Here is a 25,322-nt window from a genome sequence, read left to right on the forward strand (position 1 = left end):
TCATCCTGCAGATCTGTCCGAGTTCTACAGCTGCAGAATCTTCTATTTCTTGTTGTCCCGGGACTGCGCGTCGTCGTCCGGGAAGTTAACCGTGCTCCGAGTCACTGGTTCGGGCGCCACTGTAGCCGCCTCGACGGGTTACTCTGTCTAGGGTTTGTAACCCGCCTGGCTGGCCAGTTATTCCAGGGTCACGGAGAGGCACCACCTAAAAGACACAGGCTGATGAGAGAAAGGAGGCTCTGCTTATGTTGTCAAAGCCTCCGTTTATTAGGGTCATGGTTACAGCTTATATAGCCCCTGAATAGCTTGGGGGGCTGGGGCACGGGATCTTGCCACGTGGTCCACAGGGTCTGAGAGGTTAGGATGGGTCGGGTCACGATTCCTTGGTCGGGAAGTCACAAGGTGACACACCTAGTACTCTAGATAGTTTGGAATGTGAGGCAGGTTCTGCTAACAGATAACTCTCTATTAACAGTTAATTTGGGTGTGAGATAGGGTGTGAGATAGGCTTGCTCAATAAGACTATTCTCAATACAATTGGAAAGTGAAGCCCTCTGCAAAAACTCCTCGCAGCGGTGCTTCCTGTAAATTTTGGGGGGACACGGCTCCTGACAATTTTTACCTAATATCAATTGCTGTTTGAACTTCAAACCTTTAATCCTTGGTGCTGTAATGTTCAGTGCTTTCATCTTTAATGTGATTTTTCAGTTTTTAATTTTAATTTGTAATAGAAGAAATGCATCCTCAAAATAGTCCTGTGGAACTCTTGAATTTGATTTCTACAGTTCCTCAGAGTCCTCATTGTCACAGCAAAAATTAAATCTCAAAGATGTTCTAGAACCAAAGACCCCACAGAACCTTCTTGGCCTCATCATGCTGTAGAAAAAGAAACTAGAAAAGGTGTCCAGTGTGTATTAAATAAAGGGTATCAGCTACCTTACTCAGGGATTTCCTAGCAACTGGGGGAGGAGGTAAGCTTGAGGGGGTGGTGGTAGGACAAAATAAGCTAGTGTTTTTTTTTGTTTGTTTGTTTTGTTTTTTGTTTTTGGTGGAAGCAGAATACCAGGATAACATTATTACCTTTTTCATTATGGAGAAAATTTTTCTGACTCTTAGATTCTGGTATTTAGAAAATGATTAGTAAGAAAACTTAATAGGAAAATTAATTATATATTAACACCCAAGGAGAAATGGGTTTGTTATTTTAATTTAGCTACGGAGGGCCCAAAAGAACACAGAACCTTAATTGCTTTGGCAAGAGGAAGCTATAATTTAGTTTGTGTGCTGACCTAACTCTGGTGAATACCAGTAGCATAAGTTTCCTTGAATCTGTCCAGTGGACAGAGAAAAACAGACATGCAGGTGGAAGCAGGCATTTATAGAGAAACAGACTTGTAGCTCACTATTTTTGTTACACCGTCAACCCCCGAAAGAAACAGGTCAAATCAATATTAAAAGAATAGCTCAGATACCACAATAGATTTAAAACAGTTTTTATTTCCAAATATAATGTGAAAATGTTGAGATGTTTAGCTTTGTGTTTTTGTTTCTTCGTGTTCTATCTCTGAATTCTAACGTGCATTTGACACTGTGAACCCAGCTTAAGTTAGACATTGCAATTTCAGTGGTTGAAATGACATTTAACCTTATTCAAACAGCAACTAAGCTGTAGAATATTTTACACACTTTTAGTTTTGAATATCAAATTAATTAAAATGGAAAGTAATAATAAATATCAATTCTTCACTCAGAGTAACCACACATGTTTGGCCGTTGCATGTGGCTGCTGGCTGCTATCAGTTTTCTCCAATTTGCCATTTCCAGCACGGCCCTAATCAAGCCTCTCTCCAATCTTCCAGCAAGAACTTGTGTTGGACTACTTCCAGCTATGAGCTGAATTAGATCCTTGCCAAATTCATGCAGAAGCCCAACCTTCAGCACCTCACAATGGGGCTGTGTTCGGAGAAGGGTATTTAAAGATGGGATTAAGGCAAAACTGAGGCATATGAATGGTACGCGTCTTCAGAGAGGGGATTTGCACACTCAGACTCCAGAGGTGCTCCTATACAAAGAAAAGCTAGGGGGACAAGAAGGATGGCCACGTGAGGCCCCAGGAGAGAATGCTAACCACTGACTTCTCTTGCATAAGCCACCTTGTCTGTTGAATTGTGCTGTTACAATGCTAGCAAAGCAAAAAAGGAATCTAGCAGGTGGAGGGTAAAGTATACCTTTCATTTAGTCACTGGCTTCGGATCTTGGTACATCCTGTAGATTCCTAAAACTTGGCTTTCAGAACACATTTTAAGAAAACAGGTCCCCAGACTTCCTTTTGGGGGTTTGTTTCTTTAAATGGCCTTGCATTCATCTTTTATCAGCCTGCTGGCTGGGATGTTGCATGGGTTTTCCATTCAGAAGCTGGTGGATGAATGAGATGCACCCCAAAGATCACAAACACCCAGTTTTGAGGTTCAGAGTGAAGGGTCTGCACCCATCAGGTAGAGTCTCTTGCCTTTTGTCCATCACAGCCACTCAGCCTCTTCATGATCACCAAAGTTTGTTAATAACATTTGCACCTATGCTAATACAATCAGAAAATTATGCAGCCCGTCTACTTCCTCCCAGAGAGAACGGGGTGATCAGCCATTAGCGATTCACACTGATGAGCCTCTACTAATTGCACAGAATGTAATTAGTGATTATATAATATTTGAGCTCTTGCAACTGTCATTAATGTCCACAATTCACCAGAGATGGGCCCTGCTGAATGGAGTATGATTGCTGCATGCTGAATCTAGTTAATCTGAGGTATGGTAATCAACACCGGGCACACTTTAGGCAGTGGTTAAAAGCACTGGTGACCTTAGGAGAGAGAGAGGGAAATCTCACCCCTGCCGCCTAGCAAAGTCTGAACTGCATACAATAGATTTCTTTCAAAAAGAGAAATTCAATAATGAAATGGCCTGGCAAACTCAAGGGCATAGTTATTCCATGGCTTTAGCCCCTTTAGATTGCTTTTGTAACAGATACAGTGATCAAAATGTTGTATTGGTGCTGATATTAATTATGACACATTAGATTACTGACTCAGGTTGTGTGAGATGTTAAAAGTTATGGTGGTTTTATCATGTGGCTGAGAACTGGATTAAGACAGTTCTTGAGGAACAGGAGAGGTACTCAGCACTTTAGAGCCTATACTACTCTTCCAGAAGACCCGAGTTCAGTCATCAGCACCTTTATCAGGCAACACACAAGCGCCTACAACTCCAGCTCCAAATGATCCCACACCTCTGGCCTCCATAGGCACAGGCATTCACGTGCGTATGACCCAACACAGACCCCTCATAGCATAGTTAAGAATAAAATGAATCTTAGCAAAGAGAAATAGTTCTAGGGTGTGGCTCACTGGTAGAGAGCAAACAAGTTTCCCATGTGTGAGGGCCTAAGTCTGATACTCAGCAAGAAATCAAGAAGGGGAGGTAGAGCATCATGGTGAGCATCATCTAGTGCAACAAAGTGGCTTACCTCATCATGTACAGGAAGTGGAGGCAGGGAGGAGCAGGGAGTGACAGATGGATAAGATACCACCTGGAAGGGACTTCTCCAGGGACCTACTTTTCCCAACCTGGTGTCACTACTTAATAGGCAATTTACCTATGAACTCTTCACTCCATAGGTGGGTTTAGCATCTTCATGATACCACCTCTCAATAGTGTCCCTCTCTGGGGACCAAGTCTTCAAATGAGCCATTTGGGGCCCTTCATATCTAAATCATAGCAACAATAGAGTGAATAAATAAATTTTGATATAATGATAATATTGGAAAATAGCAATAAAAATGAAGAAACCATGGATGTATTTGTGTATGTGTATGGATGGATCTCATGAACCAATACAGAGAAAAAAGATGGGCACAAAATAATATATACCGCACATTTCCATTTATATTAGAGTTCAGAGCAGGCAAAAAATGTACAGTGATAAAATGCAGTCTAGTGATTACCTTTGTAGGGGGCAAAATTTGGGAAAGGCATGTGGGAAAATTCCTTTTTTTCTTGATACTGTATCATGTTAACACATGTACAGATCAAGGCTTTTAAAAATAAAATACACTTGCCAAAATATACTCAGATGAAGAACTAATACAGTATTGACAATTTTATTCCTGTTGTTGTGGGGAGCACATGTGCCATTGTATGTGTGTGCAGCTCAAAGGATAAGTTCCTAGAATCTGATCTCAGTTCCACATGTACATAGCTTCCAGGGATTGAACTCAGGTCTCTAGGCTTGCATGGTAAGCATCTTTACCTTGGGGCAAGTTGTCACCACTGCAAATCAATTAGACAAATTAGAAATTAAGCTAATTAAGCAAATTTAGCAGTTAAGACATCAAAAGAAAGCCCCAAAACATCAAATAAACCCTATAAAGCAATATATATATTTGGAAAATTTTAAACATCGAAATGTGATATCAGGGATAAAATCCTTAATAGAAAGTTTACAAAATAAACTTGAGGCCATATCCTAGAATCTAGCCAGGACAAGGAAATGAGAAACTATAGCAGAGAAAAGTTTAAAGGATCAATTCAGAGTCAACATTTAAACACCGTAGTTCTAGAAATAAAGAAAAGACAATGGAAATGAGAAACAAAACAACATTACAACTGAAGGAATAACCAGAGGGGAGGCTCTTGCCAGTTATGAGCCCTGTAGGATTTCATCACAGAGCAAGAGATGAACTAGCCTGCCTCCATTTTAGGCTTAAAAGCCAATTTACAGTCAGGCGGTGTTGGCACACACCTTTAATCCCAGCATTCGGGAGGCAGAGGCAGGTGAATCTTTGTGAATTCAAGACCAGCCAGGTCTAAAGAGAGAGTTCCAGGACAGCTAAGGCTACACAAAGAAACCTTGTCTCAGGAAAAAAAAAAAAAAAAAAAAAAAAAGAAAGAAAGAAAGAAAGAAAGAAAGAAAGACAAACTAGATCCATTCATTTTCATGATTAAATCTCTGCTTCTCAAAGACTGAGCTAGGTTCCCCTGTAATCTTAACTACAAATGGTTCTGCGCTGCCTGCTCCAGAAAATGGCAACCATGTCTTTGTTTCAAAAAATTATTATTTCCACCTTGCAACCATACCTTTGTTTCAAGAGGTTGTTATGATCATCTTGCAATCTTACCTGTGTTTTAAAAGGTTATTATGGCCATCTATTGTTATGATCACCTAGTTATGTTCTGCTTCTGTAACCCAACCTATTTGCCTGACAAATCCCTCATTTGGAAATCCCTTCTTCCTGACCTATAAAATCCCTTATCTTCCTCACATCCAATGCTGACCTCTTGAACCCCACCTTACAGGGAGGCAGCCCATGTACAGGAATGAAAAGCTTGCTTTAATTAATTGCTTGCTTTAACTAATTTGGCCATGATGATCTGAGTTAGTGGTCTTTCTCCTCACATCTTTGGATTAACACAGTACTGGAGAAGGTCTGAGAGCCGTAAGCAGATTTTAGAGGTGGCCGGGAGTCAAAAGCACAGAAGACCAGACGACTAGAATTAGAAAAGCAATGGGTTAATACTCTTGAACTTTCAAAAGAAAAGTGGTTTCGAATTAAAATTATTCTTGACAGTGAAAATATCAATCAGTAAAGATGTATCTTTAAGGAAAAAAATTTTAGATTTTTGTACTGTGTGTGTGTGTGTTATTGTGCCACAGTTCATGAGTTGTGGTCAGAGGCTTGATCACTTTGATTTTTCTTTGTTAAAATCTCACAAATTGAACTCTTATTTTTTTTTCTGACTCACTGGATTGCCACCACTTTGATTTGGGCCTACAGTCATGTGTATGTATTTGTGCAGTGGTAAAAGACAATCAACGTTGACTGGTCATTGTCTAGTGTCAAATACTATGCTATGTGAGTTTCTTGTGCCTGTGGAAGCAACTTATGCCGTGTCCAGGCTGTATTTCTCATGTGCTAAGCCTTTTGTGTACAGTGTGCACAGTGGCCAGATGAGTGAGGGGTCCTTACTCACCTCACTCTCTTTTTCTTTTGAGGGAGGTTCTCACTCTTTGGCGGCCTCTAACTCACGGTCCTCTTGCCTCCGCCTCTGGAGTACAGACATGCACCACTATCCCAGTTTCCTTACCCCTGACATGTGGAAAGAGCTTGATTTACCCAAAGACCGATATGAGAGGAGCGATATCTTTCAAAATCTAGACATATATAAACCTGCCAACTTTTCCTTCAAATTCAGTCCTGGCATCTTTCCTTTAGACGTTTCTGATTTTTAGGTATTAAAATACGTTTGCTTTTTTAACTTATGTTTTTAAGAAATTCATATATAGCCAGGTGGTGGGTGGTGGTCCATGCCTTTAAAATCCCAGTAACTGGGAGGCAGAAGCAGGCAGATCTCTGTGAGTTCAAGGCCAGCCTGGTCTACAGAGTAGTTTCACAACAGCTGGGGCTTCACAAAAACAACAACAACAACAACAAAAAAAAAACCCCTGTCTTGAAATCCAAACAAACACAAGAGATTCATGCTCAATCTGCAGCATCTCACCAACCACCTGTTTCCAGGATTAGTGACAGGGCAGAAGCCCTGCGCCACTGCCTCTAGCAAAGTTCTATCTTTAGTGTACCGTGTCCGACAGCAGTCACGTGGATCTTTGCTGCATGACTGAAAATCAGAGCGAATGATTAGAACTTTGCTCTTCGATGGACAGTGAACATGGAAGTCTGTCTAAAAAGGTATAATAACTCTTTTTGAAAACTGTGTCTCATATAAACAGCCTTTAAAACTTAACTTTTCTGCCCTTGGAAGATGACGATATCCTTTATAGCTGACCAGTCTCACTTAACTTGCAAAAGATTTCCCTCCACAGCGCTGAAGTATTCTAAGTAGGTGATTAAAATACAGGCTGAAGCCGCAGACCTCGGTCTAAACCGCAACACCATTGAGTTTTCCACCTTTGAGGCTACAGGCGGTGATTGCAGCATTGTTGGATCATTTTTCTACCACACCGAGAGGGTGTCACTGAGACTCAAGAAGTCTTCTGGCTAGTAAAGGGCTTCTTTCAAAATGAGCTGTGACCCCGAGGCTTCTCTGCGGTACAGACGCGCTCTTGTCTCTTAAATTCTCCCTGTCTTCTGAGAGAGACCCTGCACACACGCATTCAGTGGACTCATAGAGGGTTCCTTAGCCTCCCTCCCGCCTCAGCACCTGTTTGTTTGGAATTACCAGGGACCCCTGGGGAGCTTTTCTCCTCTGCTGGCTTAGGCTGATACAGTTGTTCCTCTGTATCCACCAGCTCAAAAAAAAAAAAAAAAAAAAAATCTAAAAAATGTCTGTCTGTACTGAACACATACAGATTTCATTCTTGTCATTATGCCTTAACAATACGGCACAGCAGCTATTTGAATGGCATTCCTACTGTATTGGGCATTTTTATGTAACCTCCAGATGATTTAGCCTATACTAGAGGATATTCCTGGGTTCTGTGCAAATACCGCACCATTTTATTTAGAGGATTAAGTATGTATGGGTTTGGGTATCCAAGGGGGTCCTGGAGCTGATCCTCAGACAGATACTAGGAGACGCCATCATATAGACACCATAGCTAAATCTAAACTGAAAAACTGACAGCCACAGACAAAATCTGTTGGACGTAGCATCTTCAAGGATGGAGGAATGCCTGCCTAGGAGGGAAAGAATGTGTTCAAATCTGTTTGCCTGGATTAAGGGTCTCCTGGCCTGTGAGGTCTGCCAGTAAGATTCCTTCCTTTGTCTCAGCATGCCCCCAGCTGGCAGATGGAGCTTACAATTTGTTTTCAAATATCTTGGCCCGGCTACAGGATCTGGTGTTTAAAAGGAAAAGAGGTACATGAAGATTTCCCCAGCCTGCAGCACTCTGGGCAAATAATAATCATCTGGGGGCGATCTTTGGACTGTCGCAACACGTGAGGATTAACTATTCAAATAAAATTCCTTCTGTTTGAGAACAAGCAATTCATTCAAACCCAGTCAATCTGCTCCAGGCTGAGGTCTTTTGCATTTTTTTTTTTTTTTGCATCAGTGTTTTCCCACTCTTTCCATCCATCCCCCTCCCTCCCAGGGGACAGAGGAGGGGACAGAAATCACAGTCAGGTTCCCACTGGCGCCTCTGCTGTACTAGTCAGTGGACCTGTCACGGGTGGGGAAACTCTTCATCCGGAGCTTGAAGAATATGACAGAAGTCTCCAGGACTCCGCCTATGCTCCCTTAACTTACCCCAGAAGCAGCCGGCAGACAGTTTCCTTGCCAAGCCAACTTGCTTCTGTTTGAGGTTATTATCAGTGCTCAAATGGGGCAGAGCAGTCACACTATGGAATTAAAACCCTAGAAATGACCATCAATCCATGATGGATAATAGTTAGTGAGGAAATATCCTAGGATCCTTGCTTCCCAGAAAGACAATTCTTTACAAGCTCTCAGAGAACCACGAGGAGCCTAGTTCCAGGGGCCCATGGCAGTAACCCATTGGCCAATGCAAGCTGGTTCCCTTGGGACTGTTTTTCACCACTTATAGTCTTCCTGCCTTGTGGCCCGCCAAGACTCGACCAGCGATGAAATGAAGACCACCGACACAGGATCCTTCTCTATCGCGCTTTATTGAAGTGCACTCGGTTACAGTTGACTGGTGGAAGTAGGGGGCCCCCGAATGGCGGAAAGCGGCTGAATATATACAGGGAGAATGGGCGTGTTCAGAACCAAAGAGACGTGGCCGCATGGGATTGGAAGCAGCTGTTGCTGGGCAGATCAAGAGCAAGATCAGGCGGTAGAGACGTTGGTCTAACACGCCAAAACACACTTGTTCATCAGGCTCTCGGCGCCATCTTGTAATGGCGGCGATAGTTCGCCACACTGCCTCAGCTCCGAAGTTGGTCACCTAAACTCAAACCCTCATCTCAGGCTCTACTCCGAGGAAACACATATTCAGCCAGGCAGCCTGCGCCGTGGTAGGAGCTGGCAAAGGCAAGCTAAGGAGGGTGTGGGTAGGATGGAGCTCTGTTGGTAGACTGCTTGTCTAGGATTGTAGTGGCATTTCATTTGTATTTTAATAAATAAAGCTTGCCTAAGGATCAGAAAAGTAAAACAGCCACACAGGCCAGCCTTACAGACCAGACAGCAATGACACACACCCTCAATCCCAGTAGATACACTAGTTTACCATAGAAACCAGGCAGTAATGGTGCATGCCCTTATTCCCAGAACTAGACAGGATTGTAAAATGGGAGGAGACAGCTCTCAGTCTCTCATTCTCATTCTGAGATTCCAGGAGGCAGGATGGCCACTTCAGACTGAGGTAGAGGTAAGAGCCACTGGCTGACTGTTTTGCTTTTCTGACCTTCAGGTTGAACCCCAATTTCTGTCTCTGAGTTTTTATTGATAGTGCTTCATAGTGTGGATAGAGACCTGGACTCACTCTCCAGTACCACATGAACCAAGTGTGATGCTTGCCTTTAATCCTGACCTCCAAGGGGTGGAAACAGGAAGGAAGATCAGAGACTCAAGGTCATTCTTGGCTACAAAGTGAATTCAATAGTAGTCTTGGATACAAAAGTCTCTAAAACAAACATACCTATCCAGTCTTTTGTGGCATCTACCCCAATGCTTGGGGTTGTCTACAACTTCTTTCCACATTTTTTTTTTAAAAAATATTTATTTATTATGTATACAATGTTCTGTCTGTGTAATATGCCTGAAGGCCAGAAGAGGGCACCAGACCTCTTTACAGATGGTTGTGAGCCACCATGTGGTTGCCGGGAACTGAACTCAGGACCTTTGGAAGAGCAGGCAATGCTCTTAACCTCTGAGCCATCTCTCCAGCCCCCTTCTTTCCACATTTAAAATCAGTTCTTGTCCTTGGTGACAGCCAGGATGATCCCAGCAGGACAATTTCTGACAGGGTTCCCAAGCGAAGCTGTCTACCTGAGAGGGTGAGCGGTGGAAACCCAACTCCAGTCCTGCCTGGTTCTGGCTGTACTCACCAAACTCTGATCACGGGCCTGGGTCATAAAAAGATTAGCTCTTTGCTTGACTGGTCCATCTAGCACAAATCATAGCTAATCATCGCATCATAGAGACAAGATTCTCATTTGCCCAAAGATTATTTAGGTCTAGCAGCCTTGGCAAATGGAAGATCACTAATTACACCACCACCTTCTAATGAAAGGTGATGCTGACTTCTTGAGGTGAGCTCCTCAGGCAACTTCAACCCCTTTCCCGGGACTTTGCATTTCAGAAATCACATTGTGCTAACTGGTTTCTTACTACTATAATGAAATGTCGAGATCAGCTACTTTATAAAGAATAGAGGCTCAGAGTTTGGAAAGTGCAGTAAAGTCTAGGGGTTTCTGGCAATGTCTTTCTTGCTGACAGAGTCCTGAGGCAGCACAAAGCATCACGTGGCAAGAGACAGAGAGTGCCTGTGTGGATATGCACCTCTGCTGGCACACCCAAACAACACGATTTCATGTAAGAAGGAAGGCTGCTTGTTTGTCCTGGCCGCCCGGCTGCTCAGCCCAGAAATAACCACACAGAAACTGTATTCATTAAATCACTGCTTGGCCCATCAGTTCTGGCTTCTTATTGGCTAACTCTTACATCTTAATTTAACCCATTTCTACTAATCTGTGTATTGTCATGTGGCTGTGGCTTACCCGCTAAAGCTTCAGCATGTCTTACTCTGGCAGTGGCTCCATGGCATCTCTCTGACTCTGCCCTTCTTTCTCCCAGTATTCAGTCCAGTCCTCCCTGCCTACCTAAATTCTGCCCTATCAACAGGCCAAGGCAGTTTCTTTATTCATTAATGGTAATCATAGCACACAGAGGGAAGCCCACATCACCTCCCCTTTTATGTTTAAATAATAAAGGAAGGTTTTAACTTTAACATAGTAAAATTACATATAACAAAACAAGTATCAAGTAAAAATTACAGTTATAATATTTATATCTACTTTATCTTTTACCATAACTAAGAAAAACTATAACTATAAATTCTTAAACTCTATCAAAGACTCCAAAAGGATATAATATTACTTAAGTGAACAGGAAGTGCATTGTAAGCAACTTCCAAAATTCTAGAATTGACGGAGACATCTCGCTACCTGGACAGTCACCCAAAGTTCTTCTGTATTGTTGGGGCATCCATCTTCAGCCTACTGGCCCATAGTATCCAGCAGACTTTTCCATGAAGCAGAAAATTTCAAAGACAGTTCCACCTATACTGGAAGTTTGCCAGTCACATTTTTCTGTGTCCTGCAGAATGTCTTGCAGACTTTTTCATGAAACAGGAACCCTGAAGGACCATCTCACCTTTAGGCAAGCTCAGCAGTCATTTCTCTGTGGGTCCTGCATGTTCAGTTAAGCAGTCCAGGCAATAGCAGTTTCTTGCCCAAATGGCTAATCACCTTCATAATGAGCCTCTTCGATGCCCATCTTCCTCTTGAAGTAATTGGTGCTGCCAGGAGCAGACGTGTCTCATTTTCTTGAAAAGTACTAACTTCTTAAAACATTTTAAATGCCATATTCTGAAGGTCTCTGAAAGATTTGAAGAATACCTAACTAACTGAAATATATCTCTATATATCTAGAAAAGCTAACTAACGTGACTATAGTCTTGACTATTATTTAGATAACTATCTATTAACCTATATTTCTTAATTATACGTTACATTTTAAATGAACTACACAAACATTATCTTAATCAAGGGCAGAAATATACATATACAATGTAACAAAACTTACCTTAAATTTGTATCAAGAAACCAAGATCCATACCAATGCAAATTATTCATATCTATATCATATCCCCTTTTAAATGTAAACAAATAATTATTAACAATATTTGGGAATATAGGCCTAGTTCTGTCCATACTACTTTCTGCTGTTTGGGGGCACTGTTAATCAAATCTTTCATGGTGTATCCTGTGTGCTAGGTTCATCTCAGTCAGCAGTTAGGCAAAATATTTTCTTTGTGGGGGTGTTCAGAGCAACCTTTCGGGGGTCTTTTTCCGTGAAATCATATTGGTCTGGAAGCAATCCACAGGTTCTCATCTTCTGTAGAAACAAGAGAAGACCTTTTCCAAAGCAAAATATTTTTAGACCCAAATATACCTACAGGTTGCAACATTATTTGGCAATTAACAGAATGAAATACTGGTTCAGGGAAACACATACAAGCACTCTCAGGAGCTTCCCTACCTCTGCTGCTCATCTGTGGACAGCATCATTTCCATCCCAGGCCTGGTTGGCCATAGAGCTGCACTCACACTGCACACAGCTTCCAAGTGAGTCTATGAGAGCCACTCTGAGCCCCATGTGTTCATCTGAAAAATGAAGAAGTCAAACAAGATGACTTATTATTCACTTGATATAGTTTTTAAAGCTATGTATTGAAATAAATAAAAACAAAACAGGAAAGCATAATAAAAAGAATAAAGGATTTTTCTTTCCAGGAGTGGATGCCATCAACATACTGGTAAATATTCTTTTTCTTCCTTTCTTTTTTCTTAAATACTTATTTATTACATATACAGTGTTCTGCCTGCATGGATGCCTTTGGGCCAGAAGAGGGCACCAGATCTCATTATAGATGGTTGTGAGCCACCATGTGGTTAGCTGGGAATTGAACTAAGGACCATCATGAAGAGTAGTTAGTGCTCTTAACCTGTGAGTCATCTCTCCAGCCCCAGTTGGTAAATATTCTTCCCGATACCTTTCTGCCATTCCCATAATACTTTGGCTCATTTTACTCCACCTGTTGCCATAGCTGCCAAATGTGCAGGTGTAACCTCAAATTACTACTTATCTCTTGCTCTCTGTTCTGGCACATCCCTGTTGCAGGTTGGAACACCTGTGGCCAGTCAGTGCTGGTATTCACTGAATGTTCACCCAATGTCTCTGGCTGAAACTTAATTGTCAAGGTCGTGTCAAGAAGTGGTGTTGTTGGGAGATAACTGAGTTGTAATGGTGGTACTCTAGACAAAAGGATTATTACCCCCCCCACACACACCTTTTGTAAAGAATCGTTCAACAGTACAGCTAATGCTACACAAAGCAATGGTCCTTGTCTAGAGTCAAGCTCCAGGTAGGTCCTTTGAGAAATCCCCATAGTATGAATTGTATCACATAACTTATCTCCCTTGGGGGCATTTGTGAGTCTTACAGCACATGTGATGCTGTGCTCACGGATGAGCTCATAGATACTAGTACCCATGAAGAGGCTCACAGCCTCCTGGGTAGGGTATTGCTTCTGCTGGCTGAGGACAATTCTTCAGAGAAGCTGACAGCTGGGAGCTGTTGGCATCATCACTCCCAGCAGCTGGGAGACAGGACATGGCCTCATTCGAGGGATCTGCATCTTAGCTCATGCATAGAACTTTCGTGACCTTTCTGAGAGTCTTAATGCGTCCTCTTTATAGGATACATAGATTATCAATTTTCAACTTACACCTTTGCTGCTTTTTTAGTCTTTTCCATCCTATTTCCAAATACTTAGATGAAGATAGGTTAGAATAAATTTCAATTAAGTGACAGCAAAATTGGCACTTAAGACATAATGCATCATTAAGTATTTCATAGTAACTAACAGCCCTTAATGAGCCATGGCCTTTCAGAGAGCCATCAAAACGAATTCCCAAAGTCATCTGCGGTTCCTAGGGACTTTCTTTTGTGAAGATGTAATCTCAAATTACTACTTATTACTTGCTCTGTGTTCTGGGACATCCCTGATGCTGCAGGGTGGAGCATCTGTGGCTGGCTAGAGAAGATTGAAGAAATTTGTTTCACGTCCCAGTTCCTGGAGATTGTTGTGTCTGCATCCCTTCCAGCCAAGAAACCACCCAAGCCTTAGTGTCTTCTTCACACCTTAGGCTCAGTCTGCCACTCCCTATTAGTTATCAGTACAATTGTTCCAGGGACCCTTCAGGCAGCTCACAGGGATCCAACTCAGTTCCTTGAGCTCTTCTGGAACCCCTGGGGAACAGTGATGGAAGTCTTTTCTCTGCTTTTCTGCCTCTGAGGATCGCTAAGGTGACTGCTGCTTTCCTGCGAGAAGCTTGCCTCTCTTCCTCAGTTTCTCTCCCATGCACTTCATCAGAACTGGCTTTCACTGGAGTGACTTTGAAGAAGGGCATAGAGCAGACTGTTCTTGGTTCATCTATCTGAGCAGAAACAGCCATTGAGAGAAGTGATTGTTAACCTTTTGACCTCTTCTCTTTGCCTTTGGTGATAGAGTACAGTATGCTACTATAATGCCAACCTCATTGGTTGCTATGAAGCTTCAGGGAGTTGAGCTATGAGGACATCTGGAACAGTGCCTGGCTTGTGGGAAGGCTTCAGGAATGCCCGTGAGGTCATTGCTCCTCAACTTTCATGGTTAAAATGAACTTAAAAACTAGGTTTAAGGTGGCAGAGTGCTTGCCTAGCACATGTGAAGACCTGGACTCCACTTCTAACACTTAAAAAGAGAAGGGAAGAAATCTCTAGAGAGCTGGCTCAGTGGTTTAAAGCACTTGTTGTTCTTGCAGAGAACCCAGGTTCAATTCCCAGCACCTACATGGTGGCTCACAATCATTTGTAACTTCCCAGAGGATCTGCTGCCCTCTTCTGACCTCTTCAGGCACAGACACCCATGTGGTGCACATACATACATACCAAAACACTCATACACATAAAATAATAAATACATCTTTAAAAACTGAATGAGAAAAAAAGAAGGAAAAGAGCTATCTGTATTCCAACATTTATATTAAATATTTGTCCTGACAGGGCAGCCCCAGAGAACTATGGGAAAGTGTATCACAGAGTTAGGAAGCTGGAGGCAGGCAGGATGCAGCCCAGTCTAACCCAAGCAGTGTGGGCTTCAGGGATGCATAGAATTGCTTTGGAATTGGAGCTAACTCTCCTGAAGCCCAGTCTAACTGACAACGCCAGAAAGCAACACGTCTACCATAAGGTTGTTGGTTTAAGTGAAGTAGAGCCTAGGGCTCTTCAGTGAGTTCTAGAACCAGACCACACAATATGAAGGCTCAATTTCTACCACCGGTTTCTTGTGTAACTGAAAGGTTACTCTCTCTGTGGTCTCAATTCTCTTCAGCTTTCATATGTGAAACATTTATTTTTTTTTTTAGATTGAGTGTGTCCACATCTATGTCTGTTTTTCTGGTACTGGGGATTGAACCTAGGGCTCAGGCATGTTAGAACTGCTGAGCTATAATCTTAGCAACTTAACATCTATCTATGATTAACACATGGAAAGCATTTAAAACATGAATGTTTTATGATAGAATTATATTATTAACATAATGTTAAAAACATTAGCTACTGTGATGGTTGATCACAATTACCAACTCTACTGGTCACTGTGGAAACACACTTCTGGGTGTGTCTCTGGGGGTGTTTCCAGAAAGATCTGACTAAGGAGGAAAGACTCACCCTGAATGGCACTGCCCCATAAGCTAGGGTCTCATACTAAACGCCAAGGAGGAATGGACCCAATACCTGCATGTGTCTCTCTTTGCTTCCCATGGACACAGCGTGACCTGCTGCCCCAGCTTCCACCATCATACCTTCTGCATGATGACAAACTGTATCCCTCCTTCTTAAGTTGCTTTTGTCATCCCAGTGAGATAAGAAACTAATACAGCAACTATCAGCTAGCATGATAAAAACACAAGTCATAAAAATGACATGAAATAATTTTAGGTGACTTTAATTTAGTGTAATAGAAAATATTAGTTCTTTTATAGTTTACTTCAAATCTGAAATAATGCAAGCCCATGAAGTAAAGTAAGTTGTAACAGTGTCATTTCAAGGTTGACAGACTGAGTGAATCGTGTGCTGTCAGCATATGGACAGTAATCAGAAGTCCTTACCTCCTTCCCCGAGATTAATGTTGAATTATGGAGGCTTTGCATTCTGATGTTTCTTTAGGAACAACACCCTTTGCATAAACTACCACCAGCTTGCGTATAAAAAGCCCTCGAGCACCATCTGACATAGAGTGGGCAGCTTCATGAATGGCAATTATCACGAAGACACGGGCTTCAGTAATGTGCCAGGCAGTGTGCCAGGCAAGTAACTTCAGCTCCCATCAGCTTAGCTGAGTCCCTTTCCACCATGGAGGAGAGAGGAAGATCGGAATGGCTCTGACATTAGCATGCAGAACAGAAATCTCTTCTTTACGGGGCTCCTACTGGAGTCACCCGGCTTCATTTCCACCTTGCCATATGTACAGCTTGCCCCTTTGACCACATTCTGAGAGCTGTGGCATTCCTGTGCCTTTTCTTTATCACACATTATATTGTCTAGCAGAGCGCTATGGAACTGTGGTCTAGACAGTAGATTTGGGTCAGTTGGGAGTAGACCTTAAAGGCTATGGCTGCTTCTAGTGCTGGCCTGAGCGCTCTGCTTCTTGGTCAGCCAACCAGTGAGGCGTCTCTGCTGCACACTCCATTACTGTGAATTCCCGTCATGCCTTCTCTGTCACGATAGACTGAAAACACAAGTCAAAATACATCTCTCCTCTATTGTTGCCACTGTAGGTATTTTGTTATGGCGATGAGAAAAGTAGCCAATATACTGTGAAATGGGCAAGAATTGGGTTATAGATCTAGAAACTTGCGTTTTTTATTAATAAAGGGACTACCCAGTGCTGCTGGTCTGCTCTTCACTGGTCATGCAGACTGAGATGGACAAGACGCAGGAAGAGAGCAAACCATGATTATTTGTAAGAAGCTGACAGCTAGTCAGTGATGAATACCAAAGGAATGGGAAAATATTAATGATATGATTTCAGAATACTTACAGCACCCACATTAGGGAAGAGAATGTACACATAGAAATAATGTCTATGTAAGGTTTTAGGATGCAGTATTCTGTGCTATGCAACACAGTGCCCATTCTTACTGGTCTAATCTCTAGCTACCATTTTATAACTACTCAATGGTTTACGTGGGTTGAGAATCCAGGAAGGTACTTTTCACAGAGCTTACACATAAATGGCTGGCTGGCACATCTATATGTGGTGGGGTGTACCAGAACTTTTCTTTTAGGCCGCCAACCAGCTCCCAAATCATGACATGGAGACTTATTATTAGTTTTGAATGCTCAACTTAGGTTAGGCTTGTTTCTGGTTAGCTCTTTTAACTTAATCTGTTTCTCTTTATCTACCTTTTGCCTCAGAGCTTTTTACCTTTCATTCCTTTTGTATATCTTACTTTCCTGCTGCCTCCATGTCTGGCTGGTGACTGCCTGGTTTCTGACCTTCTGGCCCTGAAGGTGTTCCTCTCTTTTTATTTTCATGCTCTTCTTCTTTTTTTCTCTTTCTCCAGCCTGGAGTTCTCCTCCTATTTACTCTCTCTGCATGCCAGGCCCACCTATCCTTTCTCTGTCTAGCTATTGGCCATTCAGCTCTTTATTAGATCAGTCAGGTCCGTTAGGCAGGAAGATGAAAGCTAAAAGTCTATAACATCAGGTATTCCAGTCCCCAAGGAAAAAGCTGAATTACTTTTAATGACCGTGTCTTGGAAGTCACTTCTGCTGAATGCTGTTGATTATGAGCGAATCACAAGACAGTTCAAATTCAAAGGTAAGTGAATTAGGCTTCACTTGTTGACGGAAGAATGGCAGGGTTTAGAAGATGACAGTGAAGTGACCACCTTCAGAAAATACAACCTGTGCTCTCTCTCTCTGTCTTTGTGTGTGTGTGTGTGTACATGCATGCTTGCATTAGTGAATTCTGTTATCTTCCAATACCTGTGAAAGCAGCCACAGAAAAGTAACTGAACACGGGTCAGTACAAATAATCCGACTAATAAGATGTACAGAAACAGTGGCTGGACTCAGCAGAGGAAAGGTGGCGTTCTACTTCCGGAGCCTACATGGTGGAAGGAGAGAACTGATTTCCATGTGTTTTGGACCTGTACCTGCATCAGGTCAGTAGCTGTCTGAGGTTCTCTAGCCTCAGCCACTGCTAGTGGGCCCTTTGTATTTTTCAGCCAGCAACAGTGAATGCTTGTGCATTCTTAGACGAGAGAGTGTTAGCTAATGACTATCAGCAGCTCCGGAAATGAAGGGAATCAGTGATACAATAAAAACTCTAATTGCTTGGCAGCGGTGTTTAGGCCTCATTAGGTAGAGCTTCAAGAGAAATAAACTCCTGCGTCAATAGATAACAAGGCATGAAATAGGTTATTTCCGTTCTGAAAGGTATGAAAGCATCCCGGGTCTGATCTAGTCGCTTAGTAGATTATTTCCTGTCATCTCCCTTAATTGAATTTTATCCCTTGCTCTTAAAACGCTTCCCTTCAAAATAAGGCTACAAAGTTCAGAGAAGTCATATTTGAAATCATGGTCACAGAAGGTAAAAATCATCCTTATCAAAAAATATGTTTCAGGAAGAAGTTAAAAACACAACAACAACAACAACCCCAAACCGACAACTCTTAAACTTTTAGAAGATCACCTTTCCCCCAGGTGTGTGGGTTAATTGACATTCAAATGGCATCTAGAACTCATCCTTCTGCTACAGAACCCGATTTCAAATTTTGAATGTAAAAATTGTGCTTGGTTGCATTTCGATTCTTCCAGAGAATTCTGCCCAAAATTTTGTTTTTAAAGTTTTTCTCTTAATTGGGATGGAAAAAAAATTTCAGGTCTGACTTCAATATGAATTTGTTCTTAATATGCTTTTGGCTTGTTTTTCAGACTTAGCTTTTAATTCTTTGTAAGCCTTTCTACCTTTCTAGATCATCATGTATGTCATGAGAATATCTCTCTGACACACACACACACACACACACACCACTGTACTACATAGTTAGATAGAGATGGGTTAAATAAATCATAATGGCTCACATCTGGATTTTCAAGGTTTAAATTTTGTTATCTGTTTATCATGGTTACTATCCACTTTTAAACCTTACTTTCTTAAGATAAAGAATACAACTATTTAATCATCTCCCCACCTGCTTGGAATGTGTTCCCTAGCTTCCCTCAGAACCTTTTTGTACCAGGCCCTGAGAAGCTGAGAACTGCACTTAGCAGAAGCAAGTACAAATTAACACTTTGGACAATCAATCTCCAGAATGGACTTTGACAAAAAAAAGGGGGGGGGCATTTTAATGCAAAAACCTTTGAAAGCTACTGTTTTTCTTTCTTTCATGCTCCATCTAATGTTTGTTCCCAAGGCAAGTGATGACATGCTACAATGACCATTACAGTGACTTAGCTATTACCCAGACCAGCAATTATGATGGTACTTTGTAGTCCTGGATCCAAGCGCAGGGAACAGAGCTACCCACTCTTAGAGTGGAGGTTCACAGTTAATCTAATCTAGATAACTCCTCACAGCCATGCCCAGAAGACTGTCTCCTAGGGGACTCTAGATCTGGTTAAGTTGATAACCCAGAGATAGCCATTACACCTTAGTTAAACAGAGTATGGGTTTGAGCGTTATTAGGACTGTATAGAGGAAAGGAGAGCAGGCATTCCTGAATCCTGCCTGGACTACAGTTATTTCTAAGGTTCTAAATTATGAACTAAAACTCAATAACTGTTCTAGGGTCATTTGCATTCTCAAGTGTCTAGTGGGGGGATTTCAGGCATCATTGACAAGGAGGGTCAGGAAGGAAATGGGGTCTCAAAGAAGCCACACTCTGTCCTGGGTGTGTTACTCTGGCCTAAATCAATAAAGGTACATTTAGTGACTTGCAAAGCCGTGGCTGAGCAATCCCCTGAAGTAGTGGGCCTGGAAGAGCTTTGGAGGGCGGACAGATTAGCTCTCCTTATGTCGTCATCAGCAGGAGCTGAATTCAAGGTCGATATCTGGGATTCTCCTGCAGGAAGCAGGTGTCTGGAGAGCATAGATTTTCTGCTATGTACACTCGACTTTCCCCTTGTTATTGGCCTACATCAGGCCAATTTCAAGCCCATCAAAACACATTATTGGAGAGTCAGCCTTGAACTAAACCCTGTATATGGCACTTCTGGAAGTCAGGGCTGGTGCTATGTGGACTCTCTCTCATCCCACCATCCTTCAGCATCTTGGTTTCATTTTTCTTATCTTTTTTTCTTTCATTTGTAATGATAACACACCCTCACATGCAGCAGGATAGTGAGGTTGCTGCACTATAGAGTCAGGCATTGGACATGCAGCAGGATAGCAAGGATGCTGCACTATAGAGTCAGGCATTGGACATGCAGCAGGATAGCGAGGATGCTGCACTATAGAGACAGGCATTGGACATGCAGCAGGATAGTGAGGAGGCTGCACTATAGAGTCAGGCATTGGACACGCAGCAGGATAGTGAGGATGCTGCACTATAGAATCAGGCATTGATTTTACTCAGCACTCTTCTGGAAAGTCAAGGATGATGTGGCTGAGCACCCTCTGGACTGGGGACCCACTAGATAGGGTATATTTACAATGTGTTGCTACCTATAAAATCAGGCTACCTTGGGTAGTCAAAGGGTGACCAGATATCTGACCAATTCCTGTTGTGGGCCTGTCTTAGTGTCATACTGCTGTGAAGAGACACAATGACCACTGCAACTCTTAAACAGGAAACCATCACAGTAAAATAGGGTGGGGCCAGAAATGATAAGGAGAGGAGCACATAAATCAGCTTCCCCAGTAAGTCTTGCTGGAGGAGTGCTTAAGGGAGAATATGGAATTCAACAGTAAATACAAAATGGTGATTTATTCCTGTTGCTTTTGGAACTGTGTAGCCTCTATAGTTCAGAAAATGGGAACACAGAAACTTTTTTTTTTAAAAAAACAACTTTTTAATTAATATTTAAAATACATTTTTAATCTATGCTCAGTTGAACCTGCAGGGTGGGGGGTTGGCTGTATTAATCATGTACTAAATGTTTACACATTTCAAGTTTCACATGACAGTAGTCTTTTAAACCTCTTGAAATTTTTATTTATTTATTTGCTTGAGCGGTATATATGCGTGCGTGCGTGCGTGCGTGTGTGTGTATGTTTGCTGTGTTTGCGTGCATGCATGCTGTCCTGGAACTGGCCAAGCAGGCTAGACAGGCTGGCCAACAAGCCCGAGGGATCTGTCTGTTTCTGCTTCCTCAGCAGTAGGATTATGAAGTCACATCTGAATTTTTTTTTTTTTGACATGGATTCTGAATGCCAAATTGGGATCCTCGTGATTATAAGGCAAGCTCTTTTACCAGTTTAACCATCTTCCCAGCTCTGACCTTACTTGTAACCACTGTTCTCAAGTCCTTATCTATTAATTCTAGCTCTGTGCATGTTTTTCCTGACTCATCTTGCTTCTTGCTGGGAATCACATTTCCTAATTCTTTGTGGCTTAAACACTTTTGATTGTGTTCAAGTTCACTGCATGCTGCCTGCCATGGCAGGTGGTGAGTTTCCTTGCATATTCCCGGGGCTTTCAGTGGTATCTCTCAGAACGCCAGCATCTCCCCATCTGTATTTGCTACTCTTTTCATCCATGTGACAAGTCACCTGACAGGAGCAACTTAACAAAGGAAAGGATTGTTCTGGCTCATGGTTCAAGAAGGATGGCAGGGCATGCATGGTGGCAGGACCAAGAGGTCTTGGTCACATTGTGCTGGGAGTCAGCAAGCAAGGAGACGGCAGGAAGTGGGACCAGGCTATAAAATCTGAGGACTCACCCCCAGTGACCCACTTCTTTACAGCTAGGCTCTACCTTGGAAGGTTCTAACCTATCAAAACAGCACCACTAGCTGGGGATTAGGTTTCACACTCAGCCTATGGGGACAGTTCATGTTCAAACCACAACACCGATCCTATACAAAACCCCTAATCTCCACTTAGCTCACAGTCCCCAGGGATTCTTCCCTCTCAGACCTCATAGAGTCATGCTTTGCACCAATACAGAGTTGCATTTGGGCAACATGTTAAGGTGAACTTTGTACAGATGGGCAGAGCTCTTTCTCTGATACCTCGATGATCTTTGGCATCTGCTCCTAGTATTGGTGCCAACCAGGCCCAAACTCCAGTCTTTGGCTCCTCACCTCAGTGACACCATGGTGTGTTCAATCTCTACCTCTCCACACTGCAATTTTGAAAGATTTTCTTTTTTCAGGTAGACAAAGCAAGACGCAGGGTTCCTGTATATTTCCTTCCCTTCAGAGCCACAGTCTGGAGCCACATTCCTACTTGTAGAAACAAGCCTGTCCAGTTTTCTAATGGTCCACAGAGGTGGTGCTCAGGGGGCACTTCTCCTCCATCATGGTGGGAAGCAGGCATCACTTACTGTTGTACCAATACTCTGAGATTTAGGAAAAGTCAGCTGTGTCTTCTACTCTCTCCTCACTTGTTCAGAGTCTGATGTTACAGACTGGAGGAGTCCTGGGAAGAAGACATCTGTGCTGTGGATGGATCAGAACATCAGCGGTGCAATGGTCTGTGAGCCCTGTGCTCACATCTCTTCACTTGGCCTGGGGTAGGATGACTCTCTCTTTCCCCACACCTTCTCCTTTTTCTTATTTGCATTAAAGCTATTTGGCTTCATGACCCTGCAAACATAGCAAGCTCTCCTCTCTCTGACTTCTTTTCCTCCAGCCCATCATGACCCACAGGCTGCTGCACAAGGGTGGACTGACAATTGCCTTCAAGATCCTGAAGCTGAACAATAGGGACCACCAGGGAGAGGTGCCAGTTTGGCCCTTAAAGCTGACCCCAAAGGCTTTATCAGCAGCATCATGCCATATGTCCTCGTTAATCCAACATTTGGGTCACAGGGTGAAGGAGAGTATAGAGACTGGCTAATGCCATGGCTTAACTCCCCTCGCAAGTTATAATCTGGACTTAACAAAAGAGGACATTTTGTCATTGAGCAGCAACAGTGGACTTGGTAGAAAGGCAGAGCAGCTCTCAGAAAATACTTTTAATTTTCATATAGAATTCACGAGAGCACAATGGGTTAACTTTCGTATCTCCCAACCTTCCCCCAGTAAAAATTAAACTAGAAAGCGTCAGGGTGGGTAAAGGAAGGAAATTCCTTATAAGACTCTAGATGGTGATGTTCAACTTTGCAGCTTACTCTTGAACGCAAATTATACCTATACCCTGCTCCAAGTTGTATATATTGTCTTGTTTCAATAGTGAAATTTAAATCTAACATTCCTAATGCTCATAAAATAGTTCCCCTGGGCAGCTGGCTCTTAACAGCTGCCAAAAAAACAGTCTGTCTCTATAGGCAGAGACTGCTTGTTCGTTACCAGCAACCCAGACCTGAAATAACCACACAGAAACGGTATTAATTAAAACACTGCTTGGCCAATCACTTAGGCATATTTCTAGTTAGCTCTTATATCTTAAATTAACCTATTTAATAGTAATCTGTGCATCACAATGAGGTCATGGCTTACCAGCAAGTTTCTGGTGGGCTCCCGAGGGCATCTTTCTCTTTTGGCAGCTACATGGTGTCTCATTGACTCTGCCTACTCTCTCTCTACATCTATATTCTTGGAATTTCCACCTTGCCCTATTCTGTGCTGCAATAGGCCCAAAGCAGTTTCTTTATTAACCAGTGGTATTCACAGTATACATCGTATCTCTGCTAATTAGAAAGATAATCAGGTCTTGAAAAAAACAAATAATTGAGTGAGGATTTTCAAATCTAGCAATTTTAATTATGTAATCACTCTTCCAATGTTCACTGCTCCATTTCAAGTTCATTCACCATTAGGTAAAGGGTGACATTCCAGAGAGACTTTCCTCTGTGCTTAAGTTAACAGCCAAAACTGGCCAAAGAGGAGTTGGTAGGTTTTACCCAATCACAATGTTTTGAATATTGAAGACTGGCAAATGAGAGGCTCTTGGGAAACATGGGGTGGCCAAGCCTCTTCTCCCACCAGAAACATCTTGAGTAGAAACCACTATGTTTTTCCTAGAATTACAGGACAAGCTTTGAGCCACTCATTAAACATGTAGTAAAACAGAGTTTTTATTGAATTTTACCAAGCAGTTTTTTTTCTTTCCTTTCTTCCTCTTTCTTTCTTCCTTCCTTTCTTCCTTCCTTCCTTCCTTTCTTTCTTTCTTCTTCCTTTCTTTCTTTTTTCCTTTCTCTCTCTTCCTTCCTACTAAATTATACCAACCAGCTTTCTTTCTCCTTCCTTCCTTCCTTCCTTCCTTCCTTCCTTCCTTCCTTCCTTCCTTCCTACCTTCCTCTCCTTCTTCTTTTTCTTTTTGAGACAGGGTTTCTCTTTGTAGCCTTAGCTGTCCTGGAACTCATTCTGTAGGGGCTGGCCTCGAACTTAGAGATCTGCCTTCTCTGCCTCCTGAGTGCTGGGATTTAAGGCATGAGCCACCATCACCCATAAATACCAAGCAGCCTTCTATCAAGAGAATGACGACTCCTCTTTGACTGACTAGGCTTTTGCTTTGTGGAGAAACCCTGTCTTGCAAAACCAAAAAAAAAAAAAAAAAAAAAAAAAAAAAAGAAAAACAAACAAAAAAAGACTCAAGCCCTACTGCATGGGGGTTTGTTTTGATACCCTCCCATTGAGCGCTGGCGACCCCTGCTCAGTATCTCTCTTATTTCCAACTTTGTCACATTTCAGCTGACATTTGAATTCAGTTATGAATTAACTGGCTTTGTGATTATAATAGTTTCAAATCTTTTTCTATTTAAAAAATATGAGTAACATTTGGATTATGGCCACACCAGCACCCTTAGAGCTCCGTTCCTCTCAGGAGGTAGGGTAGCTTCACAGGCATTTCCCTCCTCTACACCTTGACTGAAGGTATGTGAGGAGAATTTGCTTTAGCTCCTACGAAGCCCTGGATTCCAGCCCCTGCACACACACTCCTACACACATAAAAAGCGGCATCTGGCATGTCTCGGCACATGTATGGCAGTAATGTTCAATAATGGAGAAACCCCAAGACATTCCCGGTGATGCCAAAATCAGGCCCAGAGTAGTAACAATCAACCCCAGCTCCCTGACTGAGCAAATAATTTTCTCAATTGAAAATCTTCAGGGCTTAGCAATGTTCTAGTGCCTCCTCCATGCTGGGTGTTTCTGCTTACATGTCAAATGTGTCTAAAATGCATTTCTTAAAGTGAGACTTCGCCCCAGTAGCAACCTTCACAATCTATCTCTTCCATTTCTTCATGTTGAACAGAAACCAATGGCATGCTGAAGGTACCGGCACTCAGCCTTGGAATTCAGCCTGCATCAGAATCCATACCACCTACCAGGTCAGCTTCTCCAGGGACCCAGGGCACCTGCTGAGTGACATGATCCACTGGTGACAAGGTGGCTTGATCTACA

Source organism: Chionomys nivalis, chromosome 9 (assembly GCF_950005125.1).
Source record: "Chionomys nivalis chromosome 9, mChiNiv1.1, whole genome shotgun sequence".
Taxonomy (NCBI): domain Eukaryota; kingdom Metazoa; phylum Chordata; class Mammalia; order Rodentia; family Cricetidae; genus Chionomys; species Chionomys nivalis.